At 37.9% G+C, this 18,654-nt stretch overlaps 1 long non-coding RNA gene across 1 annotated transcript in view; it reads left to right on the top strand.

Moving 5' to 3' along the window:
* Positions 1-3,525: 3,525 nt before the first annotated feature.
* LOC128933476 (uncharacterized) overlaps positions 3,526-18,654 on the top strand; it is a 175,121-nt gene continuing 159,992 nt past the window's right edge. Inside the window, exon 1 of the long non-coding RNA XR_008482786.1 lies at positions 3,526-3,584. This is a non-coding gene — a long non-coding RNA (uncharacterized LOC128933476). The remainder of the gene's footprint in view (positions 3,585-18,654) is intronic.

Raw genomic sequence — 18,654 nt, forward strand, 5'->3', positions numbered from 1 at the left:
CAACTAATGTGGGATGGGGTCACAAGATGGTTTTAATTGGGACTGTGGTTGGGAGCAGAACCTTCCTGCATCTTTCTTTTAGTAAATGGTCCAAACCATAGAATTCTTAGGCAAAGCATAGAAGATTTTATTTAACTTTTATTTCAGTGTGGAAGGCAGCAGGCTATTCCATGGCAGTTTGTTCCTATTACACTTACCATAAATAAGAGGTTCTCTTCATTCCTTGTCCAAGGGAAGAATAGTAATAGCATTTAGCATTTAATGTCTCAGTATCATAAAACTTTGTTTTGGTGGTTTTTCTCCTCCTATGAGTTGTCTCTCTGAGAATTTGGTTTTGTTTTACTTTACAAACAAAAATTTTGTTTTTAAAAATTCCCCTTGTAGCTCTTCTTCTGACTCAAATATATGTATTTCACAGAGGTGTTTTGCAGTCCATTATGAAAGACTTACACTTTATAGTTTTGAACATAACTTATACCTTCTTATTCTGTGGACTTTTATCCATCTTCATAATTTATATATTAAAAGCCAAATTTGCTCAGCTATGAAGTAGAGAATGCTGGTGGTGGACCCCATTTCAGCGTATTCAAAGTGGATTTGACCAAAGTTCCTTGACACAGATGAATTTGTATCGAGTATTATTCATAACTGCTTTACCCCAAAAGAATTCATTTGTTTTAGGGCAGAAGTACATGTTTCAGGTTATTCTATGCTTTTTATTAAGAGTGACTTTCACTGTGAATGTGTTTAGGGACATCAGGTTATGCAAACTGGTAATGAAGGAGAATGTTCTACTGTGCTGCAAGTTTTATGTTGAATGGCTACCACTTGAGGGACTGAAATTTCCATTTAGTCCTTAAGCCACATAGCAAAAACAGCAGTGCCTGATGGCATTAAAATAGGTGTTTCAAAGGCTAGAAATGTTATGCAAAAACACAAGTTATATGTTGTTATATATAATGTATATATAATGTTATGCACGTATGTTATATATGTTTTATATAATGTTATGCAAAAACGTAGTTGAAACCCAAGAATTTTACTTGTGCTTGGGTTTGTGGGTGGAGATATCTGTGTACGCTAATAAGAAAACTAGTTGGAAGCATGTCAGCCTTGTTTTCATGTTTGGATCTCATCTCCAGTGTGTCCATGTCTGATGGTTTGAACCATGGATCTCTTGTGGTTTAGTCTTGCATCTATGTAAGCAGATACCCAGACATGACAAACACACTGGGACCAGTGTTATTTAATATCTTCATTAATGACATGGACAAAGGGATTGAGTGCTCCCACAGCAGGTTTTGCAGATGGCACCAATCTGAGGGGTGTGGGTGACACACCTGAAGGATGGGTTGCCATCCAGAGGGACCTCGACAAGCTCAAGAAGTGGCCCATGGGAATCTCATGAGGTTTGACAGACCAAGTCCAAGGTGCTGCGCCTGGGCCAGGGCAGCCCCAGCACCAATCCAGGCTGGGGATGAGCAGACCCAGAGCAGCCCTGGGAGAGGGCCCTGGGGGTGCTGTGGGTGAGAGGCTGCCATGGCCTGGCCATTGGGAGCCCAGAGCCCCCCGTGTGCTGGGCTCACCCAGAGCCCCATGGGCAGCAGGGCAGGGAGGGGATTCTGCCCCTCTGCCCCCTCTGCTGAGAGCCCACCTGCAGGGCTGCATCCAGCTCTGGGCTCCCAGCACAGCAAGGACAGGGACCTGCTGGAGCCAGCCCAGAGAAAAGGCTGAGAGCACTGGGATTGTTCAGCCTGGAACAGAGGAGGCTTTGGGGAGACCTCATTGCGGCCTTCCGGTACGTGAGGGGAGCCCACAGGAAAGATGGAGAGAGACTATTTACGAGGGTCCGGAGTGACAGGACAAGGGGGGAATGCATTCAAACTGACAGTGAGCATTTTTAAATTAGAGGTTAGGAAGAAATTCTTTGCTGTGAGGGTGGTGAGGTCCTGGCACAGGTTTCCCATAGAGGCTGTGGCTGCCTCATCCCTGGAAGTGCTCAGGGCCACGTTGGATGGGGCTCTGAGCAACCTGGTCTAGAGGAAGGTGTTCTTGCCTATGACAGGGGGTTGGAATGAGATGATCTTTAAAGTCCCTTTCCAACCCATGCCATTCTATGATAATTTAACATTTGAGATTAATGAAAGGGATTTATATTATATTGAGATCATGTGCTTTGTATTTAGGCATACCTGAAATATGTATTACTTTCAACTGAAAAAGAAATGTATCTTGTATAAATAGTTAACCTCAGATACACCAATTATAAGGAAAAACATTTTATTTCTATTCTGTCAGTAGGCGCCTGGTTCACAAACTTCTTACTACAACAGATTATTGAAAAATATTTATTTTCTGTCTTTAATCATGGAAAGAACTTCAAACTCAAAAAGACACTTTGGTGAAAGATATTTTCACCTTGTCTTAAAATGATATAATTTAACTGTGGTCTGCATACCTTTAATTAAAACAGGGTGTTAGTGTGGTTCTGGTACTCCAGACAAAGAGAGTAAGAGAGATATAAAGTATTTTGTACTTAATATAATAAAGTATTACATTGGTCTCTTGTAAATTTGATTGTCAGACTACTGAAGTTATGTATGTTTACAAACTATCTTCAATTGGGTTCAAAACCTTTTGAAAAGAGAATATCTGAAGGTAATGTTTATACATATTGTGTGTTTTTTTTTAATTGGCTTTGTCTTTCTTGTGGTTTCAGCTTGCACCAAAATAATCAGCTTCTCTCTATCCAGTTTCCCTTTCTCTGTGTGTTCATATTGATTGTATACAAGTCTGTGTTGATTTAGGAGCAGTTTCCACTTTGGTTCATGCATTGTCAGAAATAATAGTGAAATTCCAGTTATATGACCATCAATTTGATCAACATAGATCTCTTTTCTTCAATTTTTTCTAGTTCTATAGTGCTTATCTTCACATTTCTACAGTTAGGTGGTGGTGTCACCATCCCTTGAGGTGTTCGAGATGCAACTGAATATGGCACTCAGTGCTGTGGTCTAGTTGAAAAAGTGGTAATTAATTACCATCATAAATGGTTCTGTGGGATATTTTGAAACTGTTATCATGGTAGTCAACATTCTATTGTATCCTGGATACTTGGCAAATACATGAAAGCTTACAAATTTTTAGTTGTCTTTACTTCTAAACTGTTATAAACTCACTACTTCTAAATGGTGAAATCAGTTTTTCAAAGAAAGGCACTTTATTACATTTGTAAATGAAATCCATAAAAACATGGATTGAACTCTAGAAGTCAAGTTGAATTTGCCAGCTTGAGGAGGGGGGAAGGTTTTTTGTTTACTTCTCCATTTGTTTTTGTTGTTTTTCTAATTATTTTTTCTTCTTTGTGAAACATTGAATTTACAAGCGTGACTTGAATTAAAATAATATTGGAATTATACAGCACAGTGTTTTTACAGAGTCTTTGTTTCTGAAAGAGCTGTGATTTGGTTTTATTTTACAGGACTGGAAAGAAACATTTTCCACAGATGCCAGCTTCTGTCTGCTGTGATGCCACCTTCAGCACTGAGTAGTACTGGCAAAGGAGAGCAGCTTCTCAGAATGAGGTAGGTTTTATTCTCTTCCACAAGGCCTGATGAAGCTCTTCATAGTCACTTTTCTGTTTAATATAAGTGAAGTCTGACAGGTATTCCAAGTCTGACTTTACCTTGACTTGTCATTGGATTTGGTGGCTTCCTCTGTGTTGGTATTTACCTAAGAGAATAAGTAATGAGTCCAGACATTGTAGTGGGCTACAATGTTCCATGAGCTTTCATTTGTGTCACAGATTTGTTCCAGAGCATTCTTGGGCTGTTGTGACTGTTACCTGTGACTACAGGTTCACTCTGTAGTCCCCATGCATATGTCATCAGAAAGAGCATATCTTAGTTACCCTTCCACAGGCAAGGTTATTTCCTAACAGAATGGTTTCAGGAGAGTGATTTGAGGAAGGTTTGCATATTATTATTATTTTTTTTTTTATTATTAGACATAATCTCTGATCAAAGTGCAGTGCAATTAATAGGTACTGTCTGAAGGCCTTGGTTCACTTTCCCTATTTTCTCACTGGTGGTAAAAGACATATTGAGGTGAGAGTTTGTTACTTAAACATGGGACTGGTAAATATGACACAAAACACGCAATAGACCCACAGCCATCTGGAATGGCAGCTGAGCCCTTGGCAGGATTCTGTAGGGTATGCAAAATGCATGAGTTGCCTATGCTTAGCAGTCCTATCCTATATGTTACATTTCTCTTTCAGGGAACTGTAAAAGCTGGTTCAGTTTGGATTGGGATAGATTGTAATCCAAGATTCAGAGGTGATGTTGGAAATGAGGGGCAGCAGGAGATGTGCAAGGAAAGAAGGGTTGAAACAAAGCAAGTAAAGCAACAACTAGCAAGGTGCTGGACAGTAAGGGGGGGGCCTAATTTATCTTATTTCCTGTTGATTGCTGTTCCTGCTTACACTTTTCACGAACTAGCAACTTCAAGTGAGAGACACACTGACTTATTCTGTTGTTCATTATTCCACAAAAAGAAATGTATTAATTGCTCTGTGCTGTACTGCATCCCCTCATTGTGCACCAAGTGTAAGGGAAAATATTGCAGTCAGTATCTGACATGTGGAACTAATTTGCCTCTGTTGGAGTTCAGGGAGAGGTCTTGGCTATAGGCACCTCACCTCATGATGCTTCATTTGTAGTTTACACTTGTGATGATATACTATGGATAAAATATGGGGACCATATCCTGGCCCCATTGAAATCAGTAGGAGTTTTTCTCTTAATTTCAACAAGGCCATGACCCTGGGAATCTCTACTGGCTCCTGGTGAAGGAGTTGTTCTATTCCTGCCCCTAACTGGACCTCCTCTGAGGACTTAGTTTTTAATATTGCTACCAAATCTGCTTCTTAGGTAATAATTCTCTCTTATTGAAGTTTATGTTTTCTTGATTTGGGATGTCCTATGCTCAAACGAAACATGTTTCTATACCTATATTTTTATGTCCTTAAATATGACTGTATCATTATGGGTAATTATAGACTGAATCGCAGGAAATAGTATCTGATGAAAAGATAAAGGACTTCAGAACAATTTACCAAGGGATAGGGTGGCAATCCTACAGGCAAGGTATTATTGTTATGCAAGAGCTGCAGGAAACAAGGCTTAACTCTGAGAGGAAGACAAGATCACTTAATAGCTCTTTAATATCATCAGTTTCTCTGGCTGGTAATTCTTTCATGAGCATGTTGTGCATTTTTCCCCTTATTAACAGTTTGGATTTGATTAGTTTATTTTTGTCCACAGATGAAAATACATACTTCAGTATTATTCTTGCTTTAGTAATAGACTCTTTCACACTCCCACAGCTGGAGCATTTGGTGCCTACAGGTCATTCATAACTTACAAATCCTTTGACTAAAGGGCAACAGAATTTTTATTTTCTACATATTTTTTTTTCTATCAGCTGATCAGTGGAACTCTTTGCTCTAATATATTCCATTTATTGTATAAAGTACATTAAAATTGTTGTCTAATATGAGGATAAATTTTGATTGTTAAAACCATGAATGCTACACCAAAGCTATTTTTGACTCAGATATTTTTAATGCAATTATTAATTGTTTCTGAAAAAGGGACAGACATAAAATGCTGAGTGTGCTCTTATCTGGTTTATCTGTTTCAATATCTCAGGTTCATCAGCTCCTATTGGAAGTTTCATTCTGTTGGTGTATCTTATTTTAGGAATTCTACAATGTTTTTCATCAGAAATCTCTCCCAGTTTGGGGTGGGTTTTAAGAAGTATGCAATTTATGCAGTGCATCTGCCCATATGCATCTGTATGCTCTGTGGGGGGCTTGAAGCTGAGTGGTAGAGATATTAAAAATATTCTCTTCTGCATGTCCTGGCTTAAGTGTCCATATGAATGTTCTGTAATGCTTTGTTGTACAAAGTTATGCTGGGAGGGAAGGCTATGAAGGTGTTAAGCCATTTTTTGCCTAGTCCTATGGTGCTAATTTACCATTTTCTGCTCCCTTCATTTTCCATCATTCCTTTAAAACTGTGTAAAAAACATATTTTCCATCTTGAATTCCTTTGCCTTTACTCTCATAGATAAGTGTCCTGGCTCTAGCCAGAGTCTAGGATGTTTAAAATTACCGAAGGGATGGCGTAAAGTATTTTCCCCAGGGAAGAATCATGATGTCTGTCTACCATGGGTGTTGCTGCTTTTAGTTCCCTGGGCTCTTCTTGGTGTCATTGTTTGTCACCTTCTGTACCGAACTGTGAGAGATGTTTTGGGGAGTCATGTTGAGTACATGTGTATTATATGAGTAATGAACCAAAATATTGAGTCTTGCTTATTCCTGTTGCTTTTGGATCAACTCACTGAATCCATATTAATATTTTGCTTTGTTAATTAACCTGCCAAAGGAAACCACTTATTCACCTGAAGAGTACCCAGAAAACAAGACCCTAGTGTTCTCCTCACAGTTGTTCCAGATGCTCAAGTATTTGAAGTATCCTGTAGGTATAGTCCTACACTAATTTGTAAAAAAATTGTAGTATAAGTAAATCCATTTTTTAATACAAGATTTTGTAGTGATAAGAATGTTTGATGGAGGGAAAATGATTCACTGCAATTTGTAACTTGGAGAACACAATCCATTTGACTCCTTTTTCTGTATAATACAAAGAGTTGATCTGTTGCACAATGTTCATTTTTAATTAAACATTTTATCATAGCACAGCCTTTTATTGACATTCCTCATAATGGAGCTGATAAGATCTTGACCTACTCTTCAATACAGCAATGTATAACTCAATACTCTGGCACACACTGTTCCCTTTGGAATTAAACCCACACTTTTCTGATTTAATTTTAAAATTGTATGTACTTTTGGTCCCATTTATTTGCTTTAACTATTTATACCCCTTTTGACTTATACATTTTGTATGCAAACATTTCTTGGGCAACCACTCCTGTTTGCTCAAGCTTTTACCTAGCTGGACCACTTTATTAATTTTTTTTCTCCTTTTTTAAATTTTGCAATGAGAGGTGATTTATCACCTAATCTTGTTTCCTACTGTACTTAGTGTGTACAGTTTTGATTAGGTATGCTAACTTCACTCACTACTGCCTTAATCATAGGTTTATAGAATTTCTGCTACCATAGAAATTCCTTTAGGTACTTCATGAGAACAGATTCCTGAAGATGTCCCCAAAGATGAACAACGAAGCTGATCCCTGCCAGTAACCTTAACCAACCCTTTGATATAAAGATTCCCAGGAGCTTGTGTTTAGCCCTACTGATAAGCACCCCTGTAGCTTGGCAGGATTTTGTCACCTGCAGAGGGTCTGCATCAGGGGAGTGGGAACCAATCTCTCCAGTTGGCAGTGGAAGAGATCTGAAGACAAGGTGGCCACCCCTGTTGCTATATCAGCTGTGATGATAATGACTCAACTGCCTCATGCTTCTCTTTCATACTTTGCAGTCAGTTTTGCTGTTCATTCCTCTCATGCTGCAGGCCTTCCACTGTTCACTGTAAATTTATATTGATTAGGGCTGATAAATATGAGGTAATTTAATACCCATTTGAAATTATTTCACGTAATAAATTGCAGAACTGCCTTGCTCTTGTGAAGAGCTTTAGAGAGGGAGAAATATTCAACTGCAAAGGATGTTTTCTTACACTGTGGCAGACTCTTGAATCTTGTTTGGCCAGCATATTTATAGGTAAATAACCTACCCTAAGACCTGCCTCAAGTGGTATCAATGTAAATTTTTATAAGTGTTTTCAAATGTTCATTTTTATTAACACCACTTTAAATGCAAAAGTTAGCTTGTTTATAGTGACAGAACTCAAATAAATGTAGATGTTATTTCTCTAATAAGAAATATTTTATATAAAATATTTTAAAATATTTAATGTATTTTTATATTTTAAATTAAACCCAAACCACTTGTTTTGTGGTTTGTTTTTTTTTTTAATTCAAAAATACAGTCTCACCAGAGGGAAGGTGAAAGTGGCATTTTACAAAGTCTGTAATCTCATTCCAAAAGATATATTCACACTTATGTCAATGAGTATCTTGAATCTCCATCCTTGGTCACACCCTGTATGTTTCCTGTGCAGTTTAGAGTCTGGCACAAGTGGCAAAACCATGGAAGGATGAGTCCACAAAGGGCCACAGTGGTGGAGATTGGAATGACCTGAGCCCCTGCAGGTGCCTCTGGCTTTGCTGATGGCAAATTACCAGCTTTCTAAAACTCATGAAAATTCACACCCACTTGATGTAAAGTCTAATTTGCTTCTGTGTGCACTCAAGACAGGGGAAAAAAGTGTTTTAAGAAGAGAGGAGTTAGGTAGCATTGTTGTTTCTGTATATATTTGTTTAGTGCTTTAGATGTTGTTGAAAGACAAAGTCTCTTGACTGTGTGCTTTGGTTACATTCACCTCCTTAAGAAGGGATGTGTTTTGTTTATCAGCTTACTAGCTGACAAAATAGCATTCAAAGTTAGTTTTAGAGAACACTATTGGAATATTACAAGGACATTATTTAAAATGAGTGGATAAACTTTATTTTGTTGATGTTTTACTGGGATTTACCCATTCTAAATCTCACTATTTTATAGCAAACAGTTTAATGATTTGTGAAGTACCAAAGTTAATTGCTTAGATACTAATCTTAAACTCCTGTAAAAATAAGTCTATTAATCCTAATAATTTAATTCTAATACATGATTAATATAAATATTTAGAGTGTTCTTTTAAAGTTAAAAAAAAAAAAGGAATCAATCCATCTCAGTATTTTGACCTTTTTAAGTTCACAGGTGGTCATGAAGGAAATATATACTGTACCTAGAGAATATATATGTAAGGTAATGTAGGAAATAGGAAGATGTTGGAGAAAACTCTCTTCATTTCAGGCATTTAGCTAGAACTTGCAAGGTGTGAGTTAATTTGCTGAGTTCTACTGTGAAAAATCTATAATTTTTCATGATTCCCCATGCATGATGGATACTTTAATCCCATGGGAGAAAGTAAGTGAGAATTTTAATACATCCTTTTGCGAAGCCTGCATTTTACTAGACCTGCCTTCTTTTTATAAGATGAGGTTAATTTCCTGCCATTTTTGTTTCTTCACCTTTCCTCTTAGCTTTATTTTATGTCAAAAGAGCAGTCAAAATTTTTATTTCAAATTGGATAAAGTCAACATATTTTAGCTCTGGATTGTGTAAGCATGATGCATATTTTTTATGCAACTTCCTGCTAGAATGTTCTCCTCCTCCCTGTACCCACATGCACACTGAATTACAGTTTTGGTGTGGATTTAATGAAAGGACATTCTTCTGCTCTGCAGTTGCTCTCAGTTTTTGTATTTAGTGGTGTGATATGGCAGCTTTCACTTTATCCATAAAATATGAGTGAGCATCAATAAGGTATCCAAGAGAAAGGAGTTTTAAGGAAGAGTTTGAATGAGGAGGAGGGTGACTGTACAAAAAAACCCCTGGAAGTTCTATTTGTACATAGACAGGTAAAAAATGAAGGGGTCATTTGAGCCTGTAGACATTGGCAGACAATGTGTTGAAATTGTGAATTCCACATGGCATTTGGTATGTTCTGTGGGTGTGCATGTGTTGGTGTAAGGAAGCTCGTCCTCTGTTCCCAGGGATTCCCAGCCTGAAGTCACAGCCACACCAACCGGCCGCCAGATTGTGTGGGGAAAAAACCAACCTGCAACAAGTGTTTGCTAGAAAGTCCCATTTGAACAAAGCATTTTAACTGACTCCTTAGGCAGCTGAGAGCATTTGTGGGGAATTAGCAAACAGAAAAGACCCTCTTTTCTCCCCAGCCAGGAAAAAGCAGAGTTTTGTGCTCTGGGTGACCAGTCACGCATTGTGAATAACGAACAGTGATTGTTCCTATCGGTCAGTTAAAAATTGTGTCACAGGGTCAAATATGTTTGCATACACTGCTCAAGGACTTGGGGCTAATGAAGTAATTAAGAACACTCGTGACCTATTTGCAGACACCTGGTGGACATATTTAAGGGCTCTATCCATTGGCTGTTCTTCCCAATTCCACCAGCCCTAGCTAAAAATGTGTAAAATTTAGACTAGAACAAAATAAGTTTCATCATGTGCTAGCAAACTCCATCCTCAACATCTGCTGTGATATATCCTTTATTGACAGGAACATTACAGATGATGGATTTTGCTTTTGTGAGCCCATGTAGTCCAAACCAGGGCACCTCCAGGCCTACAGAACCTTGAAATACCAGTTTTATTTTTAAATCATCTTTTAAGTATGAGATACTGTCACAGTAATGATATTATTTGATTAATAATATGCAGTAATGATTCAGACAAGCACTGTTCAGAGGTAGGCAAAGGTCTAATCTGCTTTTCCTGGTGTTTGTACTTACTGCAAGGATAAAGTTTTTTGGTGGTAGCCAGGCAGAAAAGGAAGACTTTGTGAGTGAAACGAGGAACAGGATTGGTTCCAGACACTCAGCTTCAGCCTTAAAACTTTCCTTATTCCAATGATTACTGCAAACAGAAATATCTTCCCAAATGAGTGTGAGGAGGAGGGAGTGGAGGCCAGGGTTGGGAGCATGTAAAACTCAGAACCACAAGATTTTAAATTCCATTGCATATTTAGTACAGTTATTGTTTTTCTGGGACTGATGTGCTGCTCTAAAGAACAAGTGGAAACTGCATCAATCTCTGTGTCATTGCATTTCACACAGATTTTACTTTAATACTCTACTATATTTTCTATTTTCAAAAGGAACAAAACAATTTTAAGGAAGAAGTAAAGGGAGTGTTTTGGTTAGAAACCAGCATGCAAACTTTATGACATCTAGTTTGTAAAATCTTTAGTGTCTCTTTTGCTTTTTGTTCTGTAATTGATTACTAGCACCCCCCTCTAACCCACCTTAAAGGGCGAGCAGGAAATTCATGTTTTCCTTCATCAGCCCATCCCTCTGAAGAGCATTCAATATTAAACCAGTTTGCAAGGAGCAAAGGCAGGAGAAACAAGAGGCCCGGTTAGACCGTGGCAAGGTTGGGAGATGCATGTCTGGTGCCTGCAGCAAATATCAGCTCTTGTTCCTGCACAATTTTTGCATGGGGAGACCAAGTTAATTGGGGTATGGCTCTGTTCTTTCCTTTATGTTTGACCTTTTATTATCTCTGTGGCCCTGTAGTTCATGCGGTGTCATAAAGCTGTGGGAAACTCTTGCAGCTGGTGTTATCAGCTGCTGGAAATTAACTTAAAAATTGAAATATTTGTGTTTCTTTTTGCCTGAAGGTGTCTGGGAGTTTTTAAATTGCTACAAAGGTGCAATTATTGTAGTTGTGATTTTGCTGAGCATTGTTTGTGTATCTCTTTCCCTTCTCTCCTCTTCTTTCCCTTGCTGCTTTTTAGTGCAAGCTGTGGGCTGGCAATCAGGTGTTGTGCTGGGGCAGGAGGGTTACTTTAGCAGGGGGGTTACATGGCATAATTCCCACGAATGTAGGAGGAGGATGAAAAAGATAAAGAAATTTTGTTTTTCTGAGCTGGAGGATTCTCTGCATGACTTCCCCACTGATGGGATCATGTGCTTTCAGGCTGAGATTTTATTAACAATTCAAATGGAAATTGAGGGCACAGGAGGAGCAGATTCTCACATAAACTTGATCTGTCCATGAATGCAGTTCTCTGTTTGCCCTGACCCTGCATGGCTTAAGACACTGCCTGTGAGGCCTGAGTGCCAGACACAAAGACCGAAATGAAAAGCAAGCACATTCCAGTAGTCTGCACAAAGGCAATGGAGCAGTTTCTAGCCGTCTCCCCAGGGAGAGATCTTATCTCCTTGCAGCTAAACCCCTTTAGAGTGTTTATTTGTACTCTAGCACCTGAGGTTTAGGAATTGATATGGATGCTGATTAAACTGTAAGTTTCCTCGGTGGGTCTTTTGGGGAGACAGGGAGGTGTTCCGCGTGTAATTTCTTTCCCAAATTCCTATTGATATTTACCAAAAAGGTTGCTTTGCTTTCCTGGAGAGCAGACAAATGCTGAGGGAAAAGGGAGTATAGAAAGTATATTTGTCAATAAAATTATGCCTAGCTTTGGGAGAGTTTTGCAGAACTTAGTCTTGAGGCCCCATCGCCTGGATTTGGCACTCAAAGTAATGCAGAGGGCATCGGGCAGCACTGGGGAGGCTGCCCTGAGTGGCTGCAGCCATGAAATGTGCTGTGCATGGGGTGACCTTGTGCTAGGGAGGCACAGGAGGACACCAGGCCAGGCTGCTGTGGCCACATCTGCAGGGCCATGGCTCTCCACCAATGGCAGCCGGTGCACGACGCTGCCTGACGGGAATTCTGCTGGGCAGGAGAGATGGGGGTGGGTGACGGTGCTTTGCTGGGGGTTTGGTCATCTCTTTTTGAGGCTGGAGAACATATCCCAGTGCAAGGATAGCATTCATACTCCCTTGATGTTATTATTGTATCAGTACATTGTTAATAATGTCAGTACATTTCGGAGATTCCTTAATCAGACTATTAAACATTGATACTTCTGGCTCTCCTCAACACGCTTCCCTTTTATGAAAGCTCCCTAAAACAGTAGGAGTTGACACAGTCAACACAAATGTGTTAACTGTGTTAATTCCAAAGAGTCACAATATTAATTGTCCTACTTTTCCTTATTTTCAGCCACAAAAGAAAAGGAAAATAGCCCCAAAGAAAAAGCCAGCAACTTTTAGATTGCAAATCATAACCATATGTTTTTCCATTTTTCTTACAAAAAGTTGAAAACATTTTGATACTCCTGAAAGTATTTAAATCAGTAGGAAGAGACTATCAAGAAATATTGATTCAAATAGTTTTGGTCCCTTAATTTTATGGGTTTATATTATCCAAAATTAATGGTCTCACTTAGGCAAATTGTCAGTAATTGGTGACAAAATTGCTTTATTGCTTTTCTTTCATTTGATGCTAATTAATGGCCCTACATTATGAAGTTGAAGCCTCTTCTGTATTTCTCCTTCTCCATAAATATTAGTGGTAATATATTGGGCTAAACTTTTTTCTTTGGTGTACACAATAATTGCTTTATAGAAATGTGATAACAAACAGCTTTCTAGCATGATTTATGGAAATGTGATAACAAACACATTTCTGGTAAGATTTTTCCTGAAAGAAAATAAATGGTATTTGCTCAAGAGCTTGAAGTCATTTTGATATGAAACAAACATTGGTAGCATAATGTGTTCATTGATTCATGTGATAAAACAATATTTTTTCATATCAAAGTACTTCCTAGTAACTTACTTAGCAGTTACTTTATAAAATCTGGACTTTGCTTTGTTTTACCAGTTAAAACCCCTTTACCCCTCTCCTGCTAGTTTAGAGTGTGTTCAAGAAAAAAGATTCTCTTTCAATGGACTAGAATAAGACCATGGAATTTTTCATCATATTTTCCACCTTTAATGTAATTGATATTTGGTACAGAGCACTATTTATCCATGTTTCTCCAAACTAAATTATTTTAATGATACATAAATGTATTAAAGTTTAGAATAGATGCAGTAAATAAAAGACAATTCTAGTTATTTTTTTTAAATACTAGAACAATGGAAAAACCGGATTGTGTGTGTTATTTTTTTGTTTTCTAAAAATTTAATTTAAAAACGTAATGAATATATATCACAAAATTCAATATTTTAATCATATATTCAAGTAGAATAGTGAAACTAAATAACAAAATGACTACTAAAAGAGAGTTTTAGTGGCCTTGTAAGAATAAATTAGTAAAAATTATTGAAAGCCAAAAGGTTTTCAAAATATAAGAGGAAATAGTCTCTAAATTTTTATCGTTTCACAAGTTATCCATATTTCTTAGCTGTCTAATCTTGTATTGCTAAACCAAGAGAATGGTACCTTTCACTGGTAGAGGATTGCATCAAGGATAAAATATTGTCTCTGTGGTTGTTGACAAAGTTCTATTTATCTTTAATTTCAGGTATACCCAGAAATTTTTCAAAATTGTGATTTACTAATCCTTGAAATGGTTTTTTTCATCTTTTATCATGAGTTATTCTTGATATTTTTTCTAGTTATATATTAATGAATATTTATTAGTATTTGTTAATATTTCAGTCATGGTGATATTATTAAATAAATCTTTAGAATCACTGAATTTTATAAACAAATCCTTACCTCTTTTTTACATGATTTTTTTAAAATGTGTTCTCTTCCAAAAGAAGTTCTGAGAAAAAGGAGGGAGAAAAATTTAGTTGCTTATTTGTATTTGAATGTGAAGATGGTATTGCTGGACTTGAAACTTCTGTGTTTGTGTGCTCTGAGTTTGACCTCTGGAGGGAAGCGGGGACTCCCTGGCAGCACCTACACAGACTTTATGTTCTAGACTTAGGTATTTTGAGTTTCATCAGAGATAATAAGCTAACCTCAGGTAAAGAGTATGGCTTCTCCTCACAAGTAAATGCAAGGAAAAGGAGAATAATTAGGATCACTAGAATTAGGCAGAACAGTGGCAGTCTGTGGTATAAAAATGTGAATTTAATCTTGCCGGAGAATCTGCCTACAGCATTCACTTGTCAGTGCCTGAAGTGGTGTTGTTTTAGGCTGCCATTTGAGCAGCCATTTATGCTGCTTTGCTGAACTAACCCCACTGAAAACCAATGAAAATGAAGGGATAGTTCTTTGGGGAAGGGGATAGTTTTCATGACAAAGATGACCTTTGAATGATAGCTGAATGCATTATTGTAGGTTACTAGAACGCAAAACAACACTTCTGTAAATTGATGTTGATGAGGGATTAAATGTATGGTTTTTTATGTGTTGTGATGAAATACAAACTCAGTTGATAAAACATTTTATTGTAAACCACTGAGAATTTACCACATGGATGGAACTGTTTGAGGAGAAGGTTGTGTCTTCATATGGAACCTGTGAAATTTGTAAGTGTTCTTAGAAATCCTAAATCTTCTAAATGTAACTTAAAAGTGAAGTAAATTAGTAATTCCTTAGAATTGCTTTCCATTTCTTTTGATATCCTTGAGAGCTATCTTGATCAATTCATAATGCACTTGCCATAAATGCTGTCGAGTTTGTTATTAGGTGCGTTTCTTCAGCTTTTGGCTGTGGTTCTTATCCACTGATACAACCAAGGAAAGAGGAGGGAAAGGAGGTTCTTGCCCTCAGCCCCCAGTTTACTCTGCCCCTTTTGTACATGGAAAATTTTGTTTTCCCTGCCTTCACAGGGTGTGCACCAGGGTGAAATATGTGATCTGTTTGCTCTTCACAGCAATGCAAGTGCTCCAAAGGGGCAACCACACCATCTCGCTTCTGTTACCCAAATTGAGTATCTAATCTGGGCTTTTTCCAAGACAGTCTGGGCATCCTTCTTTTGGCCTTTTAGAGTAGCAGTTTTCTTCTCACTGACTCTGTAGGCACCCTGGACTTGTTATGTTGTTATTTCCATGAAACTGTGGCATCAGGACTTCCCAGCTTACTTCTCTTCAATGAATGTTGTCAGCTTTTCTAGCAAAATCTATGATTTTGACGTCTAGTATTTAATATTGGCCATACACTAATGAGGCATTATCTGCTGTACATATAAGGTACTTCAGCTCTGACTTCTGTGGTTGGAAGTTTTCAATGATACTTTAGATATTTTTTGGCTTTTCAGTAGTAATTTTTTAAAGAAAATATATTAATCTTAACAAGTCCTGGTCAGTCCTGGGCGAGTATAACCTCAGGGGACAGTCATCAAATTTAAAAATTCCTTTTATTTTAATTTTTCTATGGATAATTCAGGTTTAGGCACTGTTCTAAAAGGTGAGATGTATATACAGATTTTTTTCAGTATAATTTTAATAACAACACCTGTTTAGTGATCATTAATGTAATTTTATTTAAAATTGGATATATTATTGAAAATTAGTTCCTTTTGGGTCTACTGTGTAAATACACTTCTTAAAAAAATTGAACTGAAACTAAAGTTGTTGCATACTTTAAAATAGGGATGACTCAAGGAATCTTTCTGCTTTGAGAAGTCATGACTGTCTAAGTCTCCTACCTCCAGCCCAGTCATATTTGATTGTTGGTACATGAAGAAAAGATTAAAAAAAAGACTGAGCACGGATGTAATAATGAAGAAACAATGCAGCACAGTCAACCAGGCATGAAGAATTATGTATTGAAGCTAAGAGGCCAAGTGTCTCATCAGCTGGATTTTAATAGTGCCTGGCAGAAGTGCTTGTACTTGTACAGCAATTGTTTTAATATCTAATTGTGTTTCAAGCTGAAATATGACAGTCTGTCTTGAAACATGAAGAGAACATTTCCTGTGATGCAATGTCTGAGCATTTCTTTACATACTAAACTGAGACCAGAAAATTGGTGATACTTGTGTTTTCAGTTTCCAGGAGCTTCCTAAATATGCATAAGTAAAGCTGTATCCTGTGCAGTTTTACTATTGTTATTTCTTTCCTCTTCCTGTCTTTATAAGTCATCTTGTTTACTGCATTCACTTGATATAACTTGTTTCTTCTTTTTTGTTGTGTTTTGGGGTTTTTTAAAAATACTATTAGCTGCTTCATTTGCTAGTTAGCAGAATACCGAGCTTGGGGAGTTTAGCTACAAAAAAAATGTACGCTTTAAATATAAATGTGACCCAAAGCTGACATGTGAATCATGCTCCTGATAATCTAGCATTACCCTAACAGGGTCAGGAGTAAAAGATCATCATAATTGAGGGTTAGGAAAAAAGAGGAGTTTAAAAAAGACTTAAATTTTCAGGATGCATACTGAAATGGACGTAATACTCAAAGTGTAGCCTGGTTTTGAAATGGGCTTTCTTCATTTTATTTCTCATGATCGATTGGCATGTGAAGCTGGAGCTTTTCAGGAGAAGTCTGGGATTATGAGTGCATCAGCCTCTGCTTTTAGCACAGCAACGAGGTTATCAATAATGCATTGGAGATCTCAGAATCCTTGAACATAGGGAAATCACAGCTGGTGTGGGCTTATTGTTGAAATTGCAGATTTGCGCCAAGAGGTCACGCCAACTGCATGTCAGACGGTCACACACACGCACACAGACATGTCTTGAGGGAATGAGGGGAATAATATCTGAAGAATTGCCAGTGCCCATGTTATTTAGAAACTCTTCGTATGTTTCTATAGCTCAACTTTAAAAGCAGCATATTTAATGCTGCTTGCAGCAGCCTTTTGACATTTTGGCCTTTTCCAGTATTGTAAGTTTTATTGTTTTCCTGACAAGTTTATTCATATACTAACAGCTTGCTTGGCAGCAATGCTCAGACTCAATACTTAGGCTTTCTGGTCACGGTGATGGCTGGCAGTAATAGAGAGGGAGAATAAGTGAGTGTGGAAATGCAAAGCTGTCTCTTGTTACATTTTATCGATCTCATTCTGGTGTCATTCAATTAAGACAGAAATGTGATGGATAGTGTCTGCATAGATCCCTACTTTGCTTTCCAGCCACTCTATATAAAGCTTTGCGGGGGGAGGGAGGAGTAAAGAGAGTGTGAGGGGAGGAGGGGGTAGCAAATCAAAGATACACTGTGATTTGAATTACAGATCAAACTTATCTTGTAAAAAAATCATTATTCTAAAGCTATGCTGAAAAGCAATATTAGCAGAGCTAGCATTCTCTGTTGTCTTGCTAATAAGTATGTGTAAATGTCCAGCATATTGTTCATTGCAGTTGAAGTAATGTTGGTAGGTTTTTTTTCCCCCCAGATTTTGTCTGTGGTTTATGAATAAACACTTGATTCTTCTGAATTTAATACACAGATAGAAATGAAAGGATTTGCTTGCCTAAGAGAGTTGCCTGCATGCTGTAGGGCAGTAATTCCAGATAAACATCTGAAGATAAGAGTTGTCATTTCAGTCCATTGTTTACTTTAAATATGGTGAAAAAAAAAATCGAGAAGCTCTCTCAGTGTAGTACAAAAACAGAGAGATTAGCTCCATAGGTTTAAGCAGACCTACATCAATGCACTACCAAGCCTCTTGCCCAATCTTCACACAGTGGTAACTTCAGAACTAATAAATTACCTTCAATCTAATTCACAGTTTTTTGCCTAAGATGTGAATGAGAGAATCGTAGAATGCATGGGTAACTTCCAAACATGTTTTTTGGTCATTAGACTTGAGGCAGGCGCCTTAAATGCTCTTTAGAATGTACAGGGTCTTTAGTTCCCGATGAGGAAAGCCTTGATAAATCTCATCTCCTGGTTTTCCTTCCCATCTTTGTTTGGGGATAGGAGGCCTGTCTGTCCAGTTCACCTCTGTTCCCATGGAACTTCCAAGGGAAGGATTTGCAACTCTAAAACCTATGTCCAAGGCAGGTTTGGGATTCTCTGCTGAAATGAGGTTACCTGGGCAAAAGCCCAGAACCAAAGTACTTTATAGATGTATATTGGCCATTCCAATTATCACAAACAAGAAAAGACCAGCCAGCCAAAACAAAGGAGCAAACCAAGCTGTGCCACATGCAGCATGTAGGGTTGGTGTTCCTGGCTTTCCAGCCATTGTGGCTGTGGAGGATGTTCCACTTTTCACAGCCTGGCTGTCTCCCAAAGTTCCTTTTTGCTGCC

The sequence above is a fragment of the Melozone crissalis genome, unplaced genomic scaffold (genome assembly GCF_028551555.1).
Source record: "Melozone crissalis strain CALT ecotype California unplaced genomic scaffold, PUWL_Pcris_2 ptg000009l_1, whole genome shotgun sequence".
Lineage (NCBI taxonomy): Eukaryota > Metazoa > Chordata > Aves > Passeriformes > Passerellidae > Melozone > Melozone crissalis.